General features: G+C 42.9%; 1 protein-coding gene across 1 annotated transcript in view; it reads left to right on the top strand.

The window, feature by feature from the left end:
• LOC106582903 (extracellular sulfatase Sulf-2) overlaps positions 1-26,737 on the top strand; it is a 61,972-nt gene that overhangs the window by 6,938 nt on the left and 28,297 nt on the right. The window contains exon 2 of the mRNA XM_014166501.3: positions 9,636-9,692. The gene's annotated coding sequence lies outside the window, so the exon portion shown is untranslated. The remainder of the gene's footprint in view (positions 1-9,635; positions 9,693-26,737) is intronic.

Raw genomic sequence — 26,737 nt, 5'->3', positions numbered from 1 at the left:
GGAGGGACAACAATCGATGTCAGCTCTCAGATAACAGTGGCGCTAAGTGGTCCATCGATGCTATGATTAAATGAGTACAGGATGCAGTGGTGCAATTGGAACCAATATTAAAGGCGCCATGGTAAGCAACAGGGAGAAGAGAAGAAAGGTGATAGGATTAGGACTGAGTGATGTTACTGACAGAGACAATGAGTTCCCCGTGTTTTCTCATCTTTGAGCATTTAAATAGTCATTTGGGGTGCTGCTGGGTCCAAATGATAGCATTGCTGAAACCTAGATTTTAGCTTTTGCTGCTTGAAGATATTGTAACATACCAAGTGAAGGTTTGTCTATTTTCATTACAACTCCATGTTATGATGACTGCAGATAAAGAGGTAAATGATGAATGGGTTCTCGTAATGATTCAGTGGTTCATCATTTAGACAGCTGTAGGCCTATGCACATCTGCAAATCTATTTGGTAGCATTCCTGAGGGGCCCACAGCAAATACTCAGCTACTTATACGAGTAACAAGATTACAACTGCTTCTGACACGATTTTCTCCAATAGCTGTGTGCTTCGTCTCATCATTGATTTGAGCCTGGTCTCATAGACTAGATGTAACATAGTACATTTAAATCCGGGACACTCAAATTAGTATGTTATGTTATGTTTGGTATGGTTACATAAGACATATGGTTACTTAAGGCAAAAATGTAATTAGGTTGGTTGGTTGGGGTGGATGAGTAGGCGAATAATGCAGATGTCTAGCAACCCAAAAGTTGTGAGTTTGAATCTCATCATGGACAACTTTAGCATTTGAGCTAATTAGCAACTTTTTAACTTCTAAATACTTTTCAGCTACTTTGCAACTACTAGCATGTTAGCTAACCCTTCCCAAACCCTTCCCCTAACCTTAACCCTTTAACCTAACTCCTAAACTTAACCTTAACCCTAATCTCTAACCCTTAGCCTAGCTAACATTAGCCAACTAGCTAACATTATCCACCTAACCACCTAGATATAATTCTTAACATATCATACATTTTGCAAATTTGTAACATATTGTACATTTTGCTAATTCGTTACATATGATCGAATTGTAATATTATACAAAATGGGTGATGGACAACCACAAATGAATACATATCAAATTAAACGTAACATATCATACTAAATTGAGTGTCTTAGATTTCCGTAAAGAATAATATGAAATGCTCTGTGGCCAGGTTGTTCATTTCCATTTCTCCCAATTTCCCCCTGACTTTTCTCTCTCTTTCTCCCAGTGTTGAGAGGTCCCTGCCCAAGTCTGTCATCTTCTTCCCCGTTCCCTCCTTTCCACTCCCTGCCTGGTCCAGCCATTGTGGTGCCTAATAAGGTTTATGGAATTACAGATCTCTAAAATTGGATTTTTCACTCCACTAAAGCATGGGGATTAGCGGTTTAGTACTTGGTGCATTAGGGCCTCTGACCTGTAACTGAACTGCTTTGGTTAAGGGCCCCCAAGGTGGACAGATTAAGGGACGGAAAAATGTGGGCTCTCTCATCCCTGTCTGTCTAATCTTCTCTTTCTGATTTAAGCCTCAATATTCTTTGCTCTGCTTGGTTTTAAATTTTTTTTAATTTCACCTTTATTTAACCAGGTAGGCTAGTTGAGAACAAGTTCTCATTTGCCACTGCGACCTGGCCAAGATAAAGCAAAGCAATTCGACACATACAACAACACAGAGTTACACATGGAATAAACAAAACATACAGTCAATAATACAGTAGAACAAAAGAAAATTAGTCTATATACACTGAGTGCAAATGAGGTAAGTTAAGGCAATAAATAGGCCATGGTGGCGAGGTAATTACAATATAGCAATTAAACACTGGAATGGTAGATGTGCAGAAGATGAATGTGCAAGTAGAGATACTGGGGTGCAAAGGAGCAAGATAAATAAATAAATACAGTATGGGGATGAGGTAGGTAGATGTTTACAGATGGGCTAATTATAGATGGGCTATGTACAGGTGCAGTGATCTGTGAGCTGCTCTGACAGCTGGTGCTTAAAGCTAGTGAGGGAGATATGAGTCTCCAGCTTCAGAGATTGTTGCAGTTCGTTCCAGTCATTGGCAGCAGAGAACTGGAAGGAAAGACGACCAAAGGAGGAATTGGCTTTGGGGGTGACCAGTGAGATATACCTGCTGGAGTGCGTACTACGAGTGGGTGCTGCTATGGTGATCAGTGAGCTGAGATAAGGCATGGCTTTACCTAGCAGAGACTTGTAGATAACCTGTAGCCAGTGGGTTTGGCAACGAGTATGAAGCGAGGGCCAACCAACGAGAGCATACAGGTCGCAATGGTGGGTAGTGTATGGGGCTTTGGTGACAAAATGGATGGTGCTGTGATAAACTGCATCCAGTTTGTTGAGTAGAGTGTTGGAGGCTATTTTATAGATGACATCACCGAAGTCGAGGATCGGTAGGATGGTCAGTTTTACGAGGGTATGTTTGGCAGCATGAGTGACGGATGCTTTGTTGCGATATAGGAAGCCGATTCTAGATTTAATTTTGGATTGGAGATGCTTAATGTGAGTCTGGAAGGAGAGTTTACAGTCTAACCAGACACCCAGGTATTTGTAGTTGTCCACATATTCTAAGTCAGAACCGTCCAGAGTAGTGATGCTGGACGGGCGAGCAGGTGCGGGCAGTGATCGATTGAATAGCATGCATTTAGTTTTACTTGCGTTTAAGAACAGTTGGAGGCCACGGAAGGAGAGTTGTATGGCATTGAAGCTCATCTGGAGGTTAGTTAACACAGTGTCCAAAGAGGGGCCAGAAGTATACAGAATGGTGTCGTCTGCGTAGAGGTGGATCAGAGAATCACCAGCAGCAAAAGCAACATCATTGATGTGTACAGAGAAGAGAGTCGGCCCGAGAATTGAACCCTGTGGCACACCCATAGAGACTGCCAGAGGTCCGGACAACAGGCCCTCCGATTTGACACACTGAACTCTATCAGAGAAGTAGTTGGTGAACCAGGTGAGGCAATCATTTGAGAATCCAAGGCTGTCGAGTCTGCCAATAAGAATGTGGTGATTGACAGAGTCAAAAGCCTTGGCCAGGTCGATGAATACGGCTGCACAGTAATGTCTCTTATCGATGGCAGTTATGATGTCGTTTAGGACCTTGAGCATGGCTGAAGTGCACCCATGACCAGCTCTGAAACCAGATTGCATAGCAGAGAAGGTACGGTGCGATTCGAAATGGTCGGTAATCTGTTTGTTAACTTGGCTTTCGAAGACCTTAGAAAGACAGGGTAGGATACATATAGGTATGTAGCAGTTTGGGTCTAGAGTGTCACCCCCTTTGAAGAGGGGGATGACCGCGGCAGCTTTCCAATCTTTGGGAATCTCAAACGATAAGAAAGAGTGGTTGAATAGGCTAGTTTTATGGGTTGCAACAATTTCGGCAGATAATTTTAGAAAGAGAGGTTCCAGATTGTCTAGCCCAGCTGATTTGTATGGGTCCAGATTTTGCAGCTCTTTCAGAACATCAGCTATCTGGATTTGGATGAAGTAGAAATGGTGGGAGCTTTGGCGGGTTGCTGTGGAGGGTGCCGGGCAGTTGACCGGGGTAGGGGTAGCCAGGTGGAAAGCATGGCCAGCCGTAGAGAAATGCTTATTGAAATTCTCAATTATAGTGGATTTATCGGTGGTAACAGTGTTTCCTAGCCTCAGAGTAGTGGGCAGCTGGGAGGAGGTGCTCTTATTCTCCATGGACTTTACAGTGTCCCAGAACTTATTTTAGTTAGTATTACAGGATGCAAATTTCTGTTTGAAAAAGCTAGCCTTAGCTTTTCTAACTGCATGTGTATATTTGTTCCTAACTTCCCTGAAAAGTTGCATATCACGGGGGCTATTCGATGCTAATGCAGAACGCCACAGGATGTTTTTGTGCTGGTCAAGGGCAGACAGGTCTGGAGTGAACCAAGGACTATATCTATTCCTAGTTCTACATTTTTTTGAGTGGGGCATGCTTATTTAAGATGGCGAGGAAGGCACTTTTAAAGAATAGCCAGGCATCATCTACTGACGGGATGAGGTCAATGTCATTCCAGGATACCCCGGCCAGGTCGATTAGAACGGCCTGCTCGCAGAAGTGTTTTAGGGAGCGTTTGATAGTGATGAGAGGTGGTCGTTTGGTTGCAGACCCATTACGGTTGCAGGCAATGAGGCAGTGATCGCTGAGATCTTGATTGAAAACAGCAGAGGTGTATTTGGAGGGCGAGTTAGTTAGGATGACATCTATGAGGGTGCCCATGTTTACGGATTTGGGGTTGTACCTGCTAGGTTCATTGATAATTTGTGTGAGATTGAGGGTATCGAGCTTAGATTGTACGATGGCCGGGGTGTTAAGCATGTCCCAGTTTAGGTCACCTAGTAGCACGAGCTCAGAAGATAGATGGGGGGCAATCAATTCACATATGGTATCGAGGGCACAGCTGGGGGCAGAGGGAGGTCTATAGCAAGCGGCAACAGTGAGAGACTTGTTTCTGGAAAGGTGAATTTTTAGAAGTAGAAGCTCGAATTGTTTGGGTACAGACTTGGATAATAATACAGAACTCTGCAGGCTATCTTTGCAATAGATTGCAACACCGCCCCCTTTGGCAGTTCTATCTTGGCGGAAAATGTTATAGTTAGCGATGGAGATTTCAGGGTTTTTGGTGGTTTTCCTAAGCCAGGATTCAGACACGGCTAAGACATCCGGGTTGGCAGAGTGTGCTAAAGCAGTGAGTGAAACAAACTTAGGGAGTAGGCTTCTAATGTTAACATGCATGAAACCAAGGCTTTTACGGTTACAGAAGTCAACAAATGAGAGCACCTGGGGATTGAGAGTGGAGCTAGGCACTGCAGGACCTGGATTAACCTCCACATCACCAGAGGAACAGAGGAGAAGTAGGATAAGGGTACGGCTAAAGGCTATATGAACTGGCCGTCTAGCACGTTCGGAAACAGAGAGTAAAAGAAGCAGGTTTCTGGGCACGACAGCATAGATTCAAGGCATAGTGTACATACAAAGGTAAGGTAGGATGTGAGTACATTGGAGGTAAACCTAGGCATTGAGTAATGATGAGAGAGATATAGTCTCTAGAGACGTTTAAACCAGGTGATGTCATCGCATATGTAGGAGGTGGAACAACATGGTTGGTTAAGGCATATTGAGCAGGGCTAGAGGCTCTACAGTGAAATAAGACAGTAATCACTAACCAGGACAGTAATGGACGAGGCATATTGATATTAGAGAGAGGCATGCGTAGCCAAGTGAACATATGGGTCCAGTGAGTGGTTGGGCTGACTGGGGACACGGCGATTCAGACACTTAGCAGGCCAACGCTAACAAGCTAACAGTTAGTAGACCGGGGCTAAACAAGCTAACAGTTAGCAGACCGGGTTAGCAAGCAAGCAGTTGGCAGAGCGGGGCAAGCAAGCTAGCAGTTAGCAGACCGGGGCAAGCAAGCTAGCAGTTAACAGACCGGGACTAGCAAGTTAGCCTTTGGGGGACGTCGCAATCGGGGTAAGTCTGTTTTTGCCTCTTCGTGCGGTGACGTCGATAGACCAGTCGTGGAATTAGTAGGGTTCCAAGTAGCTCTAGGTAGCTAGTAGGCTGCGGTTAGCAGAATGGGCCTTCAGTGGACGTCGCGCCTGAGGGGCCTGTTGGAATCCTCGGGCAGATTATGTCGGTATTCCAGTCGTAGAGGATCGACGGGGTTCCGTGCCCCGTACCGGCAGTAGAAAGGGTCCGGATATTGTAGCCCAGGAGTGGGCTTCGGGGGTAGCACAGGAGCCCTGACCGGGCTAGCTTCAGGCTAATTGGTGCTTGCTCCGGGATGGAAACGCTAGCCAGGAGTTTGCGGTTAGCTAGTTGCGAAGATCCAGATGAAAATGTTCAGAGTTTGCGGTAGGAATCCAGGGGTATGGGGGAAAAAATTAAATAATAATAATAGGTCCGTTATGCTCTGGTTTGAGTCACGTTGTTCGAACTGGTGAGAGTTTTCCGAGCTAAAGGTTAGCAGATGACCGCTAGTAATGGTTTGCTGACTGATAGCTGGTAGGTAGTTAGCTGGCTAGCTTCAGTTGAGGGATTCCAGATCCACGCAACATTGGGTGAGGCGGGTTGCATGAGAGTTATTTAGAAGTTGAGGTTTAGGAAAATATTTTTTAAAGATATGCGAAGAAAAAGATGTGAAAATATATATACAAGGGACACGACAGGACAAAGACAAAGACATCTGACTGCTACGCCATCTTGGATGATTAGCACGTAGGCTAGTTAGATACGCTCTGATATTTTGCCTCATACATTTCAATGACAGATTAGTTTGAAAACTGAGCTTCAGGTGTTTTGTTTAATATTCATCATAATTAGGTCAAGAGATTAGGAATTCCCCCCTCTGGTTGTGTTTGATGAAGTGTGAGATCCATTAGTTAACCTTGTGATCATCAGACCCCCTAAAGCCACGTTGTGCATCATCACAGACACAATAGTTGTTGAACTATAACTTAGCAATATCTGGGAATGGATGGAGCGATAGAGGCAGAGGGGAAGAGAGAGTGAGGGTGGAATAGTGAGGGAAGGATTGGCATGGAGACAGTACTAATTGAGTAGTCCAGTCGCAGCTCTGCTCATTGAACTCTTAATTGGGGGAGAGAAAGGGTTGTGGAGTCAATAGGGGGAGAGGAACAACATTCTCCTCCACTGAAATCAATCAGGGGTGTGGTTGAGAAGGATAACATACCCAATCACAGAAACACGGCCTGATGCTTCCTCTAAGTCAGACCTGATGACAATCAAACTGCTGAAAGACCGCTGTATCAGGCAGTTACACTCCGAAGTCACTCCACCTCTGATTACATGTAGGGGATTGTGCACTGAAACATTTTTAATTCCTATGTAGTTTTAGTCCTGAAAATATGAGAATGTTTCTAACAATGAGATCTCACGTTGCAGTGCAGCGAGGGACAATAACTGATGGAGAATAGTATTTTTACTTGTACTAAAAATAGACTTTTCTTCTCGTTCCCCTTCCTCTGTGTCGTGACCATTTTTTTGCTCTGTCACCTTGTGATGTATCATCCTTTTATCCGAATCAAGGACGAGGCCAGGTGTCGCATTTTCTCTCTGCTGCGGTTGTCCCATCGCCTTGTCACCCTCCGTCCACTAAAACCTTTGCCTCTCTCTCCTGTTATTTGTATTATAACTGTCAATCTTTTTATTTTAGTGAGACGAGGAAAATGAATCGTTTTTAAGCTACTTTTGAAAGTGTGTTTCACTGGATGTCTGTGGGTGTCTTTGTAGGCCAAATAAAACCTTTTGGGTATATGGGTTTGTCTGACATGAGTAATATGTTTGTGTTGTGAACACCCTGTCCCTTTCCCCTGTATCTATCAGGCATGTGTTAACATGCCTCATATCGCTGCCTTTGAGAACACAGCATAGGGTGGCATATAGAATCTTGAGATGGACAGACAAACAGACAGACAGGTGCGCTGCCTCTCCTCCCTTTGATGCCCATGAATGGCTGGCATGCCCTGGCATTGAGCTCCATGGATGCTTAGGTGTTATTCTTAGAATATCAAACCCCCTGACACACACGCAGGCACGCGCACACACACTCCCAAAATGCTACCCTTGCTTAGTGTCTGTGAATTATTTTACAGAGAACAAAGAATGAAATGTTTGTTGAGTCATATCATTACTGAGAGCTGTAGGTCAGAGTCCGGTACGATGGGAATAGAATGTTTGGTGCGGTGTTCAGTCTTGTCATTTATGGAGATAAGAGCTTGGTTTGGCAACGTGGCTGAGTGGTTTACACACTGGACGTTGACACCCAGCCAATCACAACAAAGAGAAGATAGCTTCAACACTGTCAACACGTCTTGTCTTCAAAGCCAGGCACAGAACAAAGCCTTCAGCAGGCACTAAAAAGAAAACAAATATAGATAGTTTAAGACATACAGACAATTTTAGAGATGGAGACAGTTTTAGAAGTAGAGCCTAGTTTTTAAAGAGCTTGCTGATTGAACGAGCGTGGTGTGTTCAGAGATATTTCTGTTTCTCAGACATTTTGACAGGTGCATGACGTTAGAGCTGGTCTACTGAAAATATTTTTTTTGTATTTGATGATATTGATAGTGAAATAGGATCTAGACATAAAGCAGACGTTTGATCCACCTCTCTGTCATCTGGGAGGGAGGAGCGGTGGTTGTGAGTGTCGTCTGCTGGGAAGGAATCATAATGGTGGAAGGCATCTGTTAATGACGAACAACAATAGAGTATGGCATCTGTTGGGGATAAGCCGTAATGGAGTAACGCATGAACACCAAAAAGAGCCAGAATGGAGTATGGACAGAGGCTGCTTTATGTGGTCTACACGCATCCCAGATCAGGAATAGGCTGCATGAAAACAGTATGATGCATTCACTCACTTTGACATCCGAACAGGGAGACAAAGACAGTTGTTTTAACTACCCACACGAAAAAATACTACAGTTTACTATAGAATTCTGTAGTAAACTGTAGTATTCCGTAGAGTAGTATACTTCACACTGTAGTATCCCTCGATCATGTGTAGTACTTACTATTGAATGTTGTAGTATACTGTAGAATACTATAGTAAATACTACAGTACTATCTGCAAAAAACACAGTAGCAAATAATACAGTAATGTCGGCAAAAAAACTTTTTTAACTATAGTCAATACTACAGTACTTAATTTGCATACACCCTGCCTAATCCCCTCCCCCATATCGCAATTTCTGCCATCCATCATTGAGAAACCTACATGCCAATTATAGACCATATACTGTGTTCCTAACAGGTTATAGAAAATAATATTTCCTCAAAGAAAAAGCCTCAATTTTTTGGTCAAAGATAATAAAACAAAAACACGACAGTAATACTACAGTAATGTACGCAAAAACACTACAGTGGATACTACAGTATACTACAATCCACAAAGAAAACTACAGTAAATACTACAGTATACTACAATCCGCCAAAACACTACATTAATTCCCTTACATAAAAAGATTATAGTTTTAAAAGTGCAGTAACTGCAGTCGACTGTGGTATTTTGGACACAGTAAACCCAATACTGATCACATACCTGATACATTCCTAGCTACATAACACTGTGCTGTTTAAATTGACTGTAGACCTATTGGAAAACCTGTCTCTTTTATACAGATAACACTGAGATAACAGATGAATCTATACTGCAACATTACTACAGTAAAAAAACGGTGTTATTTTGGACGCAGTATTTGCAGCATACTGCAGTTATACTGCACTCTAACTTTAGTTATACTGCAGTGTACTGCCGTTATATTGCACTCTAACTGCGATCTTTTTTCTTAAGGGTTACTATAGTATGTACTACAGTTTTCTTTTACTACAGTAGTTATAATATAGTTAACTGTAAATACTACAGTGTACTACCGTGAATACTACAGTAAAGTCGGCAAAAACACTACAGTGAATACTATATTTATACCGTAGTATACTATGTCTTTTTTTCATGTGGGTAACAATAATACTCTGATGGGTTTATTTTGTGTCTGACTCCTGAACTTTTTCATCTTCTCTTGACTTTCTGTGTTTACTTCCAGACCTTGGTCTCTGAACACTGCGAGAGAACATTTGAGAAGCATTGTTTGGAAAGGAAGGTAAGACTTGTTTACATCTTGTTATTGACTTCTATGAGTTTGTTTGTGTCTCTGTGCGTATGTATGCGGTACATCTTTGATGTGAACATCATAAGCCTGTCAGTGGGTGGAGTGGAATCTTCATTGAATCTGATGTTGTACTGGACTGGTGCATAGCTGGTTACACATCTCATGGAGCAGAAATAGCATCAACTCATTAGTATGGCATCACCATGGCTGCTGTAAAGAGACAACTGCACAGCAGGCTACTGTCAACACCACAGCGTGTACCATAGGGAATAGTCTATCAGCACCAGACAGAACTCACACATTCAAACCACTTTATTCAGAGTGACATATTTCACCTCAAATACTCTGCTACTTTGATGTTCAAACCAAAGCCCAATTGTGTGGACTGAATAGTGTAGGTTTGGGGTTGATTGTGTGGTCTCAGTAAGCGGTGACCGTTGGTTTTAACCACAGCACAACCCCTCTGGTGGACTCATCTGTCCATCTGCCACTCACCCTGAATAAGAAAGGAACAGGGGCATCAGTGGGACAGCCCCCCAGGATTGATGTCCAAGCTAAGAGTTATAAATCAATGACTGAAACAGCAGAACCCTCTGTGGTTTGGGATTCCCTCAGCGCATGGATTTATACCACAAGCTGAGCTGTTATATTCTCATGATGCAACCAATACTGATCATATACCTGATACATTCATAGCTACATAACACTGTGCTGTTTAAATTGACTGTAGACCTATTGGAAAACCTTTCTGTTTTATACAGATAACACTGAGGTAACAGATGAATCTATTCTAGTCCATATGAACAGTAGGGCAGTTGTGGTAGCAGCAGTGAACAAATGTAACCATATGTGCACAGCTGCCTACCTCTCACAGCCTCGTGATCGTTTGTAAAAACTACAGCTGACATTCATTTGTCTGTCACCTATATTCACCTTCTACTGCCTTCATTCAGTAGTTTACTGGTGTAACTGAAATGCAGCTCAGGTGCATCTCTGTTAGCTAAAGAGTGGCCTGAAAGAAGAGGCTTAACTTTCACTTTCTGTATGTCTGTAAAGCTGGAGAGGAATGACAGGGGAATGATGTCCCTTTGGTGAGTTATTCTGTTTGAAGCCTGATCTCCACATCAACCCCAGGGTGCGCAGGCAGGCACTGTTCACCTCTCCCTTTCTTCCCCTCCTCTCTGCCAGAGGAGGCCTGTGGCAAGGCCGGAAAACACTGAGAAAGAAGTCTTAAAGAGACTTTTCAAAGGAAGAGATCAGCCTCAGCCACATCAAAACTTTAAAGTGATTTGAGTTTTTTATTTTTTTCACTGTCCCTTCACCAAGCCTGATTGTTTTCTGAATCCAGAAATGTGTCATCTTTACATTTCTTGCAGGCAGTTGCGTAAGGTGCTTTTGATAGCTCACCACAAAGGGCCTCTTCTCTCTCTGTTCCCTGAATCTGACCGTTGTGGTGCTATTCTTTCCTCATAGCACATTCATATCAGATCCCCTCTCATGTCCGTATTTAACCAGATCATCACCACTCATCACACTGGTCTGCTTCCTCTCTCCATGCTCCTGCTCTCCTCCTGCACACTGATTAAAAGTCAAATATAAAAGTGGTCTGTTGTAGTACGGTCTAATTGATTCTTTCCACTAGATGCACCCAGAATGAGGTGACAGCAGGCCATACCAGGCTTTGTCAACATTGGGCCCGGTGCCCGCCTCTCAGGAAGGCATCCCAGTAAAGCCCCTGTGTGTGCCAATGTACAGGCCACACACAGAGGCACCCCTCAGTGTGCCAGCCTGCCAGCCTGGTGTTATGGGACAGACAGATAGACGCAGAAGCAGCTCCTTCTCTTTGTGTCTCTAGCTCTGAGCTCCCATCAGCTGAATGGGAGGCATGAACCAGGAAGGTCTGTGGGAGGGAGGCTGGCAGGTGGTTGATTTAAATGTGTTTGGGGGAGGCACTAGGCAGTTTCTCACCTTCTTACTTAGTCTCTGCAATGCCCACTTACATTACCACTCATCTTACATACACATTTCTTGAGGGACGTTGCTGAAATGTCTTACATCCGGATTCTCACAAAAGCCTTTTCTCCAATCCCTAAGTCTCCTGCTGCTAACATCATTGCTTTAATGTTTACACGCAGTAATGATTAACAACCATTGGGGGCTTATATGAAGCATGAAGTGGTAGCAAATAAACCTTTGCTGCTGCGCTTTCTGGAAGTTTCAGTTTAGGGAGCCTTCCATTTGACTTCAATTTAAGGATTATACAGTTCATTCTATTGCTTTTATATAGCGGTCATTAACAATTGAATCCTGCTTCAGTAAAACATAAATCTCTCCCTATAGAAAGGCAGTACATATCTGTGTATGTTCCTATACACTATGGATTTATGGCACGTGTCAAACTCATTCCACGGAGGGCCAAGTGACTGCGGGTTTTCACTCCTCCCTTGGACTTGATTGATGAATTAAGGTCACTGATTAGTAAGGAACTCCACTCACCTGGTTGTCTAGGTCTTAATTGAAAGGAAAACCCCAAACCCAGCAGACAGTAGGCCCTCCATGGAATGAGTTTGACACCCCTGATTTATGGGCTGATTTATGGTGGCTTGAATTGGCTCCTCCACTCCACATTTTGGTTTTAGTGCTTTTTTTTTATTGCTCCACACGTTAGTGGCACACTGCATTACATGCTGTTCATTACCAGAGGACATCCATCCGCTACGCTCCCTTTCTCCATGAATCTAATTGACCTTTAGCTCAGTGTGATGCACAGTAAAATGTGATAGGCCTTTATTAGAATTTCACATGCTTGAATAGCTGAGTGTATGTCCTGTGCCTGTTTTATCACCCATCTGAGCAGAGGGAATGGGGGAATGGAGAGAGCTTATAAAGAGAGGGGCAGGGAGACGGCCATTGGTCTGGTGATTACTTCATTAGATGGATGGGGCTGTGCTCTATCCGTTGACGCTGTGTTAATTAACAGGCAAGGCTGCTGATCTTCATCAAAGCTCATCTAATTCCTATTTAATGGAATGAAAAGAGAGTGGTAATTGAAATTATGTGAGGGGAAAAATTAAAAAATAATAATAAGATTTCATTGAATCAGCGGTTAAGTATTAATTTATGGCATTATGCAACTGCATTCATTACTGGAAAGGGTTATTGCCTTATGCAAGATTCATGTTTGCATTGTGTCATTACATTGCTTTGTGACAGGTAGTTCTGTCTGAGAGTAGGCTAACAGAAATGTGGGCTAGCTGGAGGGTATGCTGTACTGTACCTCCACCACACTCTCTCTCTCCCTCCCACTCTCCCTCTCTCCCTCCCTCCAGAGAGTTAGTGGGTGTAGCAGGGTAAGGAGCACAGCCACAGGGTCCTGACAGCTGTGTGTGGTTGTGACATGGGCCTAATGGATGCCTGATTAGAAACGCAGGAGCCCCACCCCAGACCTGACCTTGACATGGGCTGTGGTTACTTTTGCACTCTGAGCTGGAGGTGGGGGTCGTGGTGGAGGTACGGGGTGGTGGTAATGAGACAACATTAGAGGGGGGAAAAGTCACTCTGATTCATAGGATTCAGCACACATGTCTCTCTGGATCTTTCTCTGGTCTCTTCCTCAAGTTGTCTTCCTTCCTCAACTTCTTGTTTTTCTCTTTTTCGTGTTGACAGGTGGTTGATACTTGTGTGTGTGTGTGACTGTGGTACATGTGCACTTGGCTCCCCAATATAGATTACAAGCCAAGCTCTGCAGGGAGAAACAAATGATAGCAATCAGAATGATCCAGAGGTCCACTGATGCATGATCAATCTGAGCCTTCATTAAAAGCCTGCTAGGCAACCCTATGCAATATCAATACTGCAGCGCCACAGAGAGATGTCTGGGTTGGGCTGTTAGGGAGGGAGGCTGCTGGCAGCCTGACTGACTGCCTTAACACTGTGGGAAGTCAGCCAGAGGATCAGTTAGACTGGAACACTTACCCTCATGTGCCAAAACACAGGTCAGGACAGACAGATGGGGTGTCTGGGCTGCTGCTTTAAGGAGGGATTGGGTAGGGATGGCTCTGTACCGTTAGAGAAGGGGGCAGTGACTGTTCACTATGGGATCATATGAGTGGAGACAAAGGGTTGTCTGTTGAGTTTATGTTGCTTCACAAGGTGTGTAATTGTACATTATGGACTATTAAGCTACCATTACTATGACTGTGGTCTGTTAGTCACATTTCTGAGCCTGATAGGCAAATAACAAAGATTAAAAAATATTCAAATAGAGCATTAGCAAAAACTCAGAGAAACAGTGTTATCGAACCATTCCTTTCAGTGGTTCTCTACCGGGGCTAAAGAGGCATTGGAATGGACATAGGGTGGTTGAGGTCCCTCTCTTATTCCCCTCTTTATGTTCCCATCTCCCCTCCAGTCTTCACCCCCTGTGTGGTTCTGACAGGGTTTGGGGGGTGTGTTTCTAAGCCAGATAATCTACCGACAAAGGCTAAGAAGAAGAGAGAGAAGGGGGGAATAGGATGGAGAAAGGGAGTGAAGAAGAAAATAAGTGGTCTTTGCCTCTCCATTCCCCAAGGGAAAGCTTAACAGCAGATAAGACTGTCCCCACTGCGCCCATGTTCCCATTATCAGGCCCTGTATGAGACAGGCAGGCTGGGCTGGGCTGAGCACTGGAACACTCTGGAGCTGACAGGAGATAATCCATGTCCCTGTGGGAAGCTGTGGTCGCTACAAGTGCCCCCCTGGGAAGAACATGGGACCCCCAAAGGACCTAGGAGAAGTTGGAGGAGAAAATAATCCAGTATTTTTGAGAGCTCTGCCCAAACTTGTGTAATTCTGTACTGAAGCCTTCTGATATATCTGTAGCCCACTGTAATTTATTCTCCAGCAGCCAGTGGCTGTTTACTGAAAGGCGAAACCAATATTGTCTGTAATCATCATTAAGTCAAGGCCATTAGGAGTGGCCTCTCCCTGCACTAATTTGATGACGGAAGAGAAATGGGCAGTAATTAAAAGAAAACAAATGACAATATAAACCTCTCTCCTGTGGTGCTCTGACAATGATGGTTGATCTAACTTGATTAATGCTAGTAACCTACTGATAGGAAACTGGAAATAAACAAACATTAAGCAGCGGGGTCTCATGACCATCACTTATGTGGTTCTACCAGTGAGGTTCAAGCTGGGATGGAAGCACTTTATTTGCATAGTCCATCTGTAGATGCTCTGCAGACTATCTACAGACTACCAGTAACATTTATCTATCTATTAACCCTAACTCTAACCCTAGCCCTAACCCTAACCTTAACCCTTATCTTAACCCTAAACTTCAACCTAACCCTAGCCCTAACCCTTATTCTAAACCTAGCCCTAGCCCTAAACATAGCAAGTAGTTGCTTATCAACACATAGTTTGTTGATATTATGACCATCTGTAGAGCATCTACAGATGGACTATCCAGACTATCCAAATAAAGTGTGACCACTAGGATCTATCACGCTCTCTATAATGTGGTTCCAAACAAACGTTCCCACAACTTTGAGAACATTCAGTCTCATTAGGTCATTAACTGACGTTTTCATAGGAATGTTCCTGTGATATGCAAGGAATGTTTCTAAGATACCAGAACGTGGTTACCATGTTCTCAGAATATAAGATATGAATGCTCTAGACAGTTAAATGAAAACATTACAAGAACATTTGTGTGTCTTGTTACTGTTGCCGAGCCAATCAAGGCCCTGACTGGTGAACTGACTGATACTCACACACACAGTGCTTTTAACATAGTGTTTTCAACATAGATATTTGACATACATTAACATATATTGATAAGAATGTGAGACTGGGGTGACTAATGTGAGAGTAGGGTCCAGAATTTTTTATTTCGGAAAAAAAACATTCCTCTATAGGCACGTGTAGATCTGAAACACCTTGATAGGTGTAAGCAATGGGGTGAATGCACTTTGAAGTAAATCTCAGCTTTGTTAAAAGTACACTCAATAAAAACTTGTATTGATTATAGTGATTCATGAGTATCATTAAAACAGGTTAACATACCTCAAAGTACAAAGAAGTGTTTTTGTGTGTTCTCTGTTAAATGTTTGATCCGTCTGCATGTTCCTACATGTTAACACGTTTTATTTCTGTAATGCATACAATAACAATGTATTCATACTATGACTCTTACATGTCCATGTGATGTCCACCGCCCTCATATGATGTCTGCTAAAACGTTTTATCTGGTTCGTCAATGACAGACGGAGCACACAAGATTAACTTTGATTCTATTCAAGAAAAGGACAACAAAATCCAACTTATTACATGGAATATGCACAGGCTTCATGATGGCAAAAAAAGTACAAGGTTCTTGAACATTTAAAGAGATTGTCTGCAGATGTGTTTTTTTCTGCAAGAGCTACACTTATTTTTTGTTGTTGTTGAAATGTTATTTTTAAAGAGGAGCTGGGTTGGAGAGGCCACCTACTGTAGTAACAGCAGAGTTGTAGGCATCCTGATAAATAAGAATACATAATTTTCCCTTATATCCCTGCATACAGATTTAGATGTTTCCTAATTTTGAATTGTACCTTATATGGGGAAAAATACACATTGATTTCATTTTATATCCCCCCCAGGGGCAAACCTGGGGGTTTTAGATAGAATTCAAGCTTTATTAGATCCAACCCAGACAGGAACAATTATTTTAGCAGGTGAGATAAGTCAAGCATTCAGCAAGTTAGACAGACATAGGAATAAAAAAAATTCAAGGAACCTCCAAAGAGGCTGAAAAATGTAATCTAACCAAGTATCTTACAGGACACCTGGAGATTGTCATTCCCAAATACAAAAAAAAATGTTGTTTCTCAAATTAAGAAAGCTATTCAAGAATTGACTACATTCAAGAATAAAAAACTGGAATAAAAATGTTTTATGCACTCAACAATATACTGGGTTCTAAAATATAGTAAAATTCGGATCATTCTAATGTATCATGCTCAATTACACCAACAGAAAATACACTTAGTGACAGAATATGGAGAATAAGCAGAGCGCATATTCAAGACCCAAAATGTATTCAATACATACAGTACCAGTCGATAGTTTGAACACACCTAGTCATTCAAGGGTTTTTCTTTATTTTTACTATTTTCTACATTGTAGAATAATAGTGAAGACGTTAAAACTATGAAATAACACATATGGAATCATGTAGTAACCAAAACAGTGTTAAACAAATCTAAATATATTTTAGATTTTAGATTCTTTAAAGTAGCCACCCTTTGCCTTTTATTTATTTAATTTAACATTTATTTAACTTGCAAGTCAGTTAAGAATTTTATTTTATTTACAATGACGGCATACCCCGGCCAAACCCTAACCCGGCGATGCTGGGCCAATTGTGCGCCGCCCTATGGAACTCCCAATCACAGCCGGTTGTGATACAGCCTGTAATCGAACCAGGGTCTGTAGTGATGCCTCTAGCAGTGAGGTGCCGTGCCTTAGACCTTTGCGACACTCGGGAGTCTTCATAACAGCTTTGCCACTCTTGGCATTCTCTCAACCAGCTTCACCTGGAATGCTTTTCTAACCGTCTTGAAGGAGTTCCCACATATGCTGAGCACCTGTTGGCTGCTTTTTCTTCAGTCTGCAGTCCAACTTATCCCAAACCATTTCTATTGGGTTGAGGTCGGGGTAATTGTTGAGGCCAGGTCATCTGATGCAGCACTCCATCACTTTCCTTCTTGGTAAAATAGCCCTTACACAGCCTGGAGGGGGATTTGGTCATTGTCCTGTTGAAAAACAAATTATAGTCCCACTAAGTGCAAACCAGATGGGATTGCGTATCGCTGCAGAATGCTACGGTAGCCATGTTGGTTAAGTGTGCCTTGAATTCTAAATAAATCACAGACAGTTTCACCAGAAAAGCACTAGCACACCATCACACCTCCTCCATGCTTCATGGTGGGTACCACACATGTGGAGATCATACGTTCACCTACTATGCATCTCACAAAGACACAGTGTTTGCCAGTGTTTGCCAAAGCAAGTCTCTTCTTCTTATTGATGTCCTTTAGAAGTGTTTTTTATTTGCTGCAACTCGACAATAGCTCAGCGTTCAACACCATAGTGACTTCAAAGCTCATCAATAAGCTAAGGACCCTGGGACTAAACACCTCCCTCTGCAACTGGATCCTGGACTTCCTGACGGGCCGCCCACAGGTGGTAAGGGTAGGTAACAACACATCCTCCACGCTGATCCTCAACACAGGGGGCCCCTCAGGGGTGCGTGCTCAGTCCCCTCATGTACTCCGTGTTCACTCATGACTGCATGGCCAGGCACGACTCCAACACCATCATCAAGTTTGCCGATGACAGGTAGGCCTGATCACCAGCAACAATGAGACAGGCCTATAGGGAGGAGGTCAGAGACCTGGCCGTGTGATGCCAGGACAACAACCGACCATGATACTTTGTTTGTGATGTGGAAACCAAGGAACTTGAAGCTCTCAACCTGCTCCACTGCAGCTCCATCGATGAGAATGGGGGCGTGCTCGGTCCTCCTTGTACTGTTGTCCACAATCCTCTCCCTTGTCTTGATCAAGTTCCTTGGTGTCCACATCACAAACAAAGTATCATGGTCCAAACACACTAAGACAGTCGTGAAGAGGGCATGACAAAGCATATTCCCCCTCAGGAGACTGAAAAGATTTGGCATGGGTCCTCAGATCCTCAAAATGTTCTACAGCTGCACCATCGAGAATATTCTGACGGGTTGCATCACCACCTGGTTCGGCAAGTGCTCGGCCTTCGACCGCAAGGCACTACAGAGGATAGTGCGTACAGCCCAGTACATCACTGGGGCCAAGCTTCCTGCCATCCAGGACCTCTATACCAGGCGGTGTCAGAGGAAGGCTCTAAAAACTGTCAAAGACTCCAGCCACCCTAGTCATAGACTGTTCTCTCTGCTACCGCACAGTAAGCGGTACTAGAGTGCCAAGTCTAGGTCCAAGAGGCTTCTTAACAGCTTCTACCCCCAAGCCATAAGACTCCTGAACAGCTAATCAAAGGGCTACCCAGACCCCTCTTTTAAGCTACTGCTATTCTCTGTTTATTATCTATGCATAGTCACTTTAACTCTACCTACATGTACGTGTACATATTACCTAAATTACCTCAACTAACCAGCGCCCCTGCACATTGACTCTTTTTGAATCTTTTACTTTTGAAGAGAGCCGACAACTACAGGCTAAACTCAAATAAAGCATACTAGTTCATGCGGAAAAAAACTGATAAACACCTCTCAGCCCTCACAAATGAATACACGCCGAACCACTTATAACTTTTGAAGAAAAGGATACAAATGCTTTAATTAGAAACAACAATGCTATTAATAACAATTTTAAAAGCTTCAATGAAAATCTATATAAATCAGAATTAAATAACAGTTCGACTAATCCCTGAAGCAACTATTAGCAGATAAAAACATTATAACTAAAAATGGAAATCACCCAAAAATAAATATTACACACTGAAAACATTCACGTGGAGAAAAGCACCAGGGATAGATGGCTTTCTCATATAATATTATTTGATATTCTGGAACAAAGCAGAGACCCTATTTACTCAAATGACATCACACATGCCACTCAATTCAGTGCTTCCAAGTTCCATGTATCAAACAGTTATTTCAGTTATATTAAAACCAGGAAAAGCTGGAGAGTCCCCTGCAGATTACAGACCCATAACTTTAATAAATTGCGACAATAAAATAATAACAAAACAAATTTGTTTTATTTATTTAACCTTTATTTAACTAGGCAAGTCAGTTAAGAACAAATTCTTATTTAGAATGATGGCCTACCCCGACCAAACCCTTACGACGCTGGGCCAATTGTGAGCAATAAGCAACAGAATGGTAAAAATATTACTAGACTTGATACATATGAATGAAAAAGGGTTTATTTAATATAGGCAAATACAAACAAATGCAAAAACATGTTTTAGTAGAATACAATACTCTATTTATCAATCATGGCTGTTGATGCTGAAAAGGCTTTCAACCGTCTTGAGTGACGTTCAACTTTCCAGCTAAAATAACAAATTTCATAAAAATATTATATAAATATCCTAAAGAAAAAATATATACAAATAATACATTATGAAATTGATGACATTTCTTTAGAAACCGGTACGAGACAGGGATGTCCTCTCTCCCCCCTCCTGTTTGCACTGGCAATTGAACTTGCAGAAAGAATTAGACAGAACAGGTATTGGTAAACATGAATATAAACTACATTTATTTTTCGATGATGTCCTGATATATCTGACTAATATTGAAAACTCAATGTCCCCTGTTAAAAATATTTTCAGAAGGGCCTCCCGGGTGGTGCAGTGGTCTAAGGCTGTGCCACCAGAGATTCTGGGTTCGAGCCCAGGCTCTGTCACAGCTGGCTGCGACCTGGAGGCCCATGGGGCGGTGCACAATTGGCCCAGCGTCGTGTGCGTTAGGGAGGGTTTGGCCGGCAGGGATATCCTTGTCTCATTGCGCACTAGTGACTCCTGTGGCGGGCCGGGTGCAGTGCATGCTGACCTGGTTGCCAGGTGTATGGTGTTTCCTCTGACACATTGGTGCGGCAGGCTTCTGGGTTGGATGGGAATTGTGTCAAGAAGCAGTGCGGCTTGGTTGGGTTGTGTTTTGGAGGACGCATGGCTCTCGACCTTCACCTCTCCCGAGTCCGTGCGGGAGTTGCAGCGATGAGACAAGACTGTAACTACTACCAATTGGATACCACAAAATTGGGAAGAAAAAATGGGTAAAAATATATATATATATATATATATATATATATATATATATATATATATATATATATATTTTCGGAATACTCTAAAATCTCAGGATATAAAATTAACATCAACATTTTTTTTATAATTGCAATAGGAAAAAATAAAAATAAGTGGACAACAACAGCAATCCCTTAAGTGGACCACAACAAATAATAAATACTTAGGACACTTGATAAGTGACAACAAACAACAAATATATAAAGATAACTTTATCCCATTACTCAGTAACATGAAAGCAGATCTAATTAAATTGAATAATCTCCCCATAAATCTTACAGTTAGAATAAACCTATTTAGAATGGCATGGCTCCTAAACTTTTTATATTTATTTCCGATAATACCAATTACACCACTGAAGACATTCCCTGAAAAAGTATGCTCTGCCATAACAGAGTTAGTTCATATGGGCAAATAAAACTTTTTAAATGTCCCTAAGTCTGAGGGTGGTTTTAACCTTACAGACTTGGAATTGTATCAACTCGCTACCCAAAGCTTTTACTTGCAACATATTGTAAATGCACTAAAGAGGAACAATGGGTATATATTGAAGATGCTCATCTCCAGAATATTTTCATGAAACGGACAATACAAGAACCAATATCACTTAGCATTAACTCTGGAGTGATAGATGTGCAGATGATGATGTGCAAGTAGAGATACTGGGGTGCAAAAGAGCAAGAGGGTAAGTAATAATATGGGGATGAGGTAGTTGGGTATGCTATTTATAGATTGGATGTGTACAGGTACAGTGATCGGTAAGCTGCTCTGACAGCTGACGCTTAATTATAGTTAAAAATGGGAGATATAAGACTCCAGCTTCAGTGATTTTTGCAATTCTTTCCAGCCATTGGCAGCAGAGAACTGTAAGGAAAGGTGGCCAAAGGAAGTGTTGGCTTTGGGGATGACCAGTGAAATATACCTGCTGGAGCGTGTGCTACGGGTGGGTGTTGCTATGGTGATCAGTGAGCTGAGATAAGGCAGGGCTTTACCTAGCAAAGACTTATAGATGACCTGGAGCCAGTGGGATTGGCGACGAATATGTAGTGAGGGCCAGCCAATGAGAGCATACAGGTCGCAGTGGTAGGTAGTATATGGGGCTTTGGTGACAAAACGGATGGCACTGTGATAGACTACATCCAGTTTCCTGAGTAGAGTGTTGGAGGCTATTTTGTAAATGACATCGCCGAAGTCAAGGATTGGTAGGATAGTCAGTTTTACGAGGGTATGTTTGGCAGCATGAGTGAAGGAGGCTTTGTTGCGAAATAGGAAGCCAATTCTAGATTTCATTTTGGATTGGAGATGCTTAATGTGAGTCTGGAAGGAGAGCTAACAGTCTAACCAGACACCTAGGTATTTGTAGTTGTCCACATATTCTAAGTCAGAACCGTCCAGAGGAGGGATGCTAGTCGGGCGGGAGGGTGCAGGCAGCAATAGGTTGAAGAGCATGCACTTAGTTTTACTAGCATTTAACAGCAGTTGGAGGCCACGGAAGGAGTGTTGTATGGCGTTGAAGCTTGTTTGGAGGTTTGTTAGCACAGTGTCCAAAGAATAGCCAGATGTACACAGAATGGTGTCGTCTGTGTAGAGAATCACCAGCAGCAAGAGCGACCTCATTGATATATACAGAGAAAAGAGTCAGCCCGAGAATTGAAACCTGTGGCACCCCCATAGAGACTGCCAGAGGTCCGGACAACAGGCCCTCCGATTTGACACACTGAACTCTATCTGAGAAGTAGTTGATGAACCAGGCGAGGCAGTCATTTGAGAAGCCAAGGCTATTGAGTCTGCCGACAAGAATGCGGTGATTGACAAAGTCGAAAGCCTTGGCCAGGTCGATGAAGATGGCTGCACAGTGCAGTCTTTTATTGATGGCGGTTATGATATAGTTTAGCACCTTGAGCGTGGCTGAGGTGCACCCATGACCAGCTCGGAAACCAGATTGCATAGTGGAGAAGGTACGGTGGGATTCGAAATGGTCGGGGATTTGTTTGTTAACTTGGCTTTTGAAGATTTTAGAAAGGCAGGGCAGGATGGATATAGGTCTATAACAGTTTGGGTCTAGAGTGTCTTCCCCGTTGAAAAGGGGATGACCACAGCAGCTTAATAATCTTTGGGGATCTCAGATGGTATGAAAGAGAGGTTGAATAGGCTAGTAATAGGGGTTGCAACAATTTCGGCGGATCATTTTAGAAAGAGAGGGTCCAGATTGTCTAGCCCAGCTGACTTGTAGGGGTCCAGATTTTGCAGCTCTTTCAGAACATCAGCTGTCTGGATTTGGGTGAAGGAGAAGCGGGGGGTGGGGGCTTGGGCAAGTCGCTGCAAGGGTGCTGAGATGTTGGCCGGGGTAGGGGTAGCCAGGTGGAAAGCATGGCCAGCCATAGAAAAATGATTATTGAAATGATCGATTATCGTAGATTTATCGTGGTGACAGTGTTTCCTATTTTCAGTGCAGTGCAGTAGGGAGGAGGTGCTCTTATTCTCCATGGACTTCAGTGTCCCAAAACATTTTGAAATTAGTGCTACAGGATGCAAATTTCTGTTTGAAAAAGCTAGTCTTAGCTTTTCTAACTGCCTGAGTATATTGGTTCCTGACTTCCCTGAAAAGTTGCATATTGCGGGGGCTATTCAATGCTAATGCAAAACGCCACAGGATGTTTTTGTGCTGTTCAAAGGCAGTCAAGTCTGGGGTGAACCAAGGGCTATATCTGTTCTTAGTTCGACATTTTTTGAACGGGGCATGCTTATTTAAGATGGTGAGGAAAGAACTTTTGAAGAGCAACCAGGCATCTTCTACTCATGGGATGAGGTCAATATCCTTCCAGGATACCCGGGCCAATTTGATTAGAAAGGCCTGCTCGCTGAAGTGTTTTAGGGAGCGTTTGACAGTGATGAGGGGTGGTCGTTTGACCGCGGACCCATTAAGCACACAGGCAATGAGGCAGTGATCGCTGAGATCCTGGTTGAAGACAGCAGAGGTGTATTTGGAGGGCAAGTTGGTCAGCATGATATCTAAGAGGGTGCCCATGGTTATGGATTTCAGGTTGTACCTGGTAGGTTCCTTGATCATTTGTGTGAGATTGAGGGCATCTAGCTTAGATTGTAGGTCCCCTAATAGTATGAACTTTGAAGATAGATGGGGGGCGATCAATTCACATATGGTGTCCAGGGCACAGCTGGGGGCTGAACAAGCGGCAACTGTGAGAGACTTGTTTTTGGAAATGTGGATTTGAAAAAGTAGAAGCTCGAATTGTTTGGGCACAAACCTGGAAAGTATGACAAAACTCTGCAGACTATCTCTGCAGTAGAGTGCAACTCCGCCCCCTTTGGCAGTTCTTTCTTGTAGGAAAATGTTATAGTTAGGGGTGAAAGCCAGGATTCAGACACAGCTAGGACATCTGAGTTGGCAGAGTGTGCTAAAGCAGTGAATAAAACAAACTTAGGGAGTAGGTTTTTAATGTTAACATGCATGAAACCAAGGCTTTTACGGTTACAGAAGTCAACAAACGAGAGCGCCTGGGGAATGGGAGTGATGCTGGGGACTGCAGGGCCTGGGTTAACCTCTACATCACCAGAGGAACAGAGGAGGAGTAGAGTAAATCAGTGCTTGATTTATGAACGTCAACAACAATTTGTCTATTTTCATTTGTGAGTTCATTACCTTTTACCATGGTGATGGATGACAAAGGGATTTTACATGAGCGTTACCTCATTTTTATATCTCAGTGAAACGGGAAGCCATCAAAGGCCACAATACACTTCCTTCAAATTAGATTCACTTAAAAAAGTAGAATGTTAATGGAGATTACATTTAGTTTCATTTTATTTATAAGAATCTTTAGGGTTCCAATAATTTTGACATATTTTTAAGAATAAAATATTTTTCTCTGAGCAATTTAATTAGCATAAAATATTATAATTACACCAAATGTTTTGTGCATACAACATAGCTCTGTATGTGTATTATTTATTTTATAGTATTTTTTGCTCATCTTTATCAAAGGTGCGAATAATTTTGGACGTGACTTTATGTCAATGCGATCTGTATCTTCGTTAAAAATGGAAGTGCATCACCAAAATCTGATACATATTGAAATCCCCCTAATGTGGAGGCCATTGAAAATATAATGTTCAACACTCCGTCTTTGCATTAAATGTTAATGATGGCTGTATATTTTATGGATAAAGATGAATTATGAATGGCATGACAACGGAGCTGTGTCACACTATGGGCGTTGTGGTGAAACAGAGGGGAGTGTTGGGGCCAAATGCTTTCACCAGAGAGACAAACACCCGAGAGACAGACACATTATAGCAATGTCCCTCCCCAGAGGAGAGAGGGACAGACACCTAGCAAGTTGAACAGAAACTTCTCAGTTTGGACAAAAACATCAAAATATAATAGAAATATCCAAAAGATTTAGCAGTGGAGTTAATGCAGTTTTTCTACGAATAAAATACATTTTGTTGTTCAATGAGCACCATCTGATGTATGCAAGCAAAGGAAAGAACTTTTGAAGAGCAACCAGGCATCTTCTACTCATGGGATGAGGTCAATATCCTTCCAGGATACCCGGGCCAATTTGATTAGAAAGGCCTGCTCGCTGAAGTGTTTTAGGGAGCGTTTGACAGTGATGAGGGGTGGTCGTTTGACCGCGGACCCATTAAGCACACAGGCAATGAGGCAGTGATCGCTGAGATCCTGGTTGAAGACAGCAGAGGTGTATTTGGAGGGCAAGTTGGTCAGGATGATATCTAAGAGGGTGCCCATGGTTATGGATTTCAGGTTGTACCTGGTAGGTTCCTTGATAATTTGTGTGAGATTGAGGGCATTTAGCTTAGATTGTAGGACGGCCAGGGTGTTAAGCATGTCCCAGTTTAGATCACCTAACAGTACGAACTCTGAAGATAGATGGGGGGCGCTCAATTCACATATGGTGTCCAGGGCACAGCTGGCGGCTGAAGGGGGTCTATAACAAGCGGCAACGTCAGAGACTTGTTTTTGGAAAGGTGGATTTTTAAAAGTAGAAGCTCGAATTGTTTGGGCACAAACCTGGATAGTATGACAGAACTCTGCAGGCTATCTCTGCAGTAGATTGCAACTCCGCCCCTTTTGGCAGTTCTTTCTTGTCGGAAAATGTTATAGTTAGGCATGGATATTTCAGGATTTTTGGTTGTCTTCCTAAGCCAGGATTCAGACATGGCTAGGACATCCAGGTTGGCGGAGTGTGCTAATGCAGTGAATAAAACAATCTTAGGGAGGAGGCTTCTATTGTTAACATGCATGAAACCAAGGCTTTTACGGTTACAGAAGGCAACAAATGAGAGCGGGGCTACTTGTCGGCAGTAAAGGGGTCCAGGCCAATTGGCTAAAGAGGTATTGTAGCCCAGGAATTGGCTGATGGATCTCTTCGGCTAGCCGGGAGATGGGCCTAGCTCGAGGCTAGCTCCAGGCTAACTGGTGCTTGCTTCGGGAAAGGAGACGTTTGCCCGTAGTAGCCACTCGGATGGCAGCTAGCTAGCTGCGATGATCCGGTGTAAAGGTTCAGAGCTTGCAGTAGTAATCCGGAGATGTGGTAGAGAAAAGCAGTCCATATGCTCTGGGTTGATATCGCACTGTGCAGACTGGCAGGAATTGACCGGGCTGAGGCTGACTGATGTCCGAGTTAACGGTGATGACCACTAGTAGTGGCTAACTGACTACTAGCTAGTAGCTAGTTAGCTGGCTAGCTTCTGATGGGTGTTCTGGGTTCTAAAGTATAAAAAATAGCAGATCCGTACCACATTGGGTGAGGCGGGTTACAGGAGAGTATGTTCAGTCCATAGATGGAAATTGAGATACTTTTTTTTATATATTTGTGAAATATATACAAAGAAAACAATATATATACGGGACGAGACAAGACAAAAACAGACGTCCGACTACTACGTCATCTTGGAACAAAGATGCAACGTATGCAACTTAAAAGTTTATCACAAATTTTCGACCTGAAACTTTTGGACATTATAGAAATGTTGAGGGAATCCTATTTGACTCAGAAAAATATACTCATATGATACACTACATGGCCAAAAGTATGTGGACACCTGCACCTGAACATCTCATTACAAAATCATGGGCATTAATATGAAGTTGGTCTCCCCTTTGCTGCTATAACAGCATCCACTCTTGCGGGAAGGCTTTCCACTAGATGTTG

This window comes from Salmo salar, chromosome 22 (assembly GCF_965601325.2).
Source record: "Salmo salar chromosome 22, fSalSal1, whole genome shotgun sequence".
Classification (NCBI taxonomy): Eukaryota; Metazoa; Chordata; class Actinopteri; order Salmoniformes; family Salmonidae; genus Salmo; species Salmo salar.
This window is presented reverse-complemented; position numbering and strand designations above follow the sequence as displayed.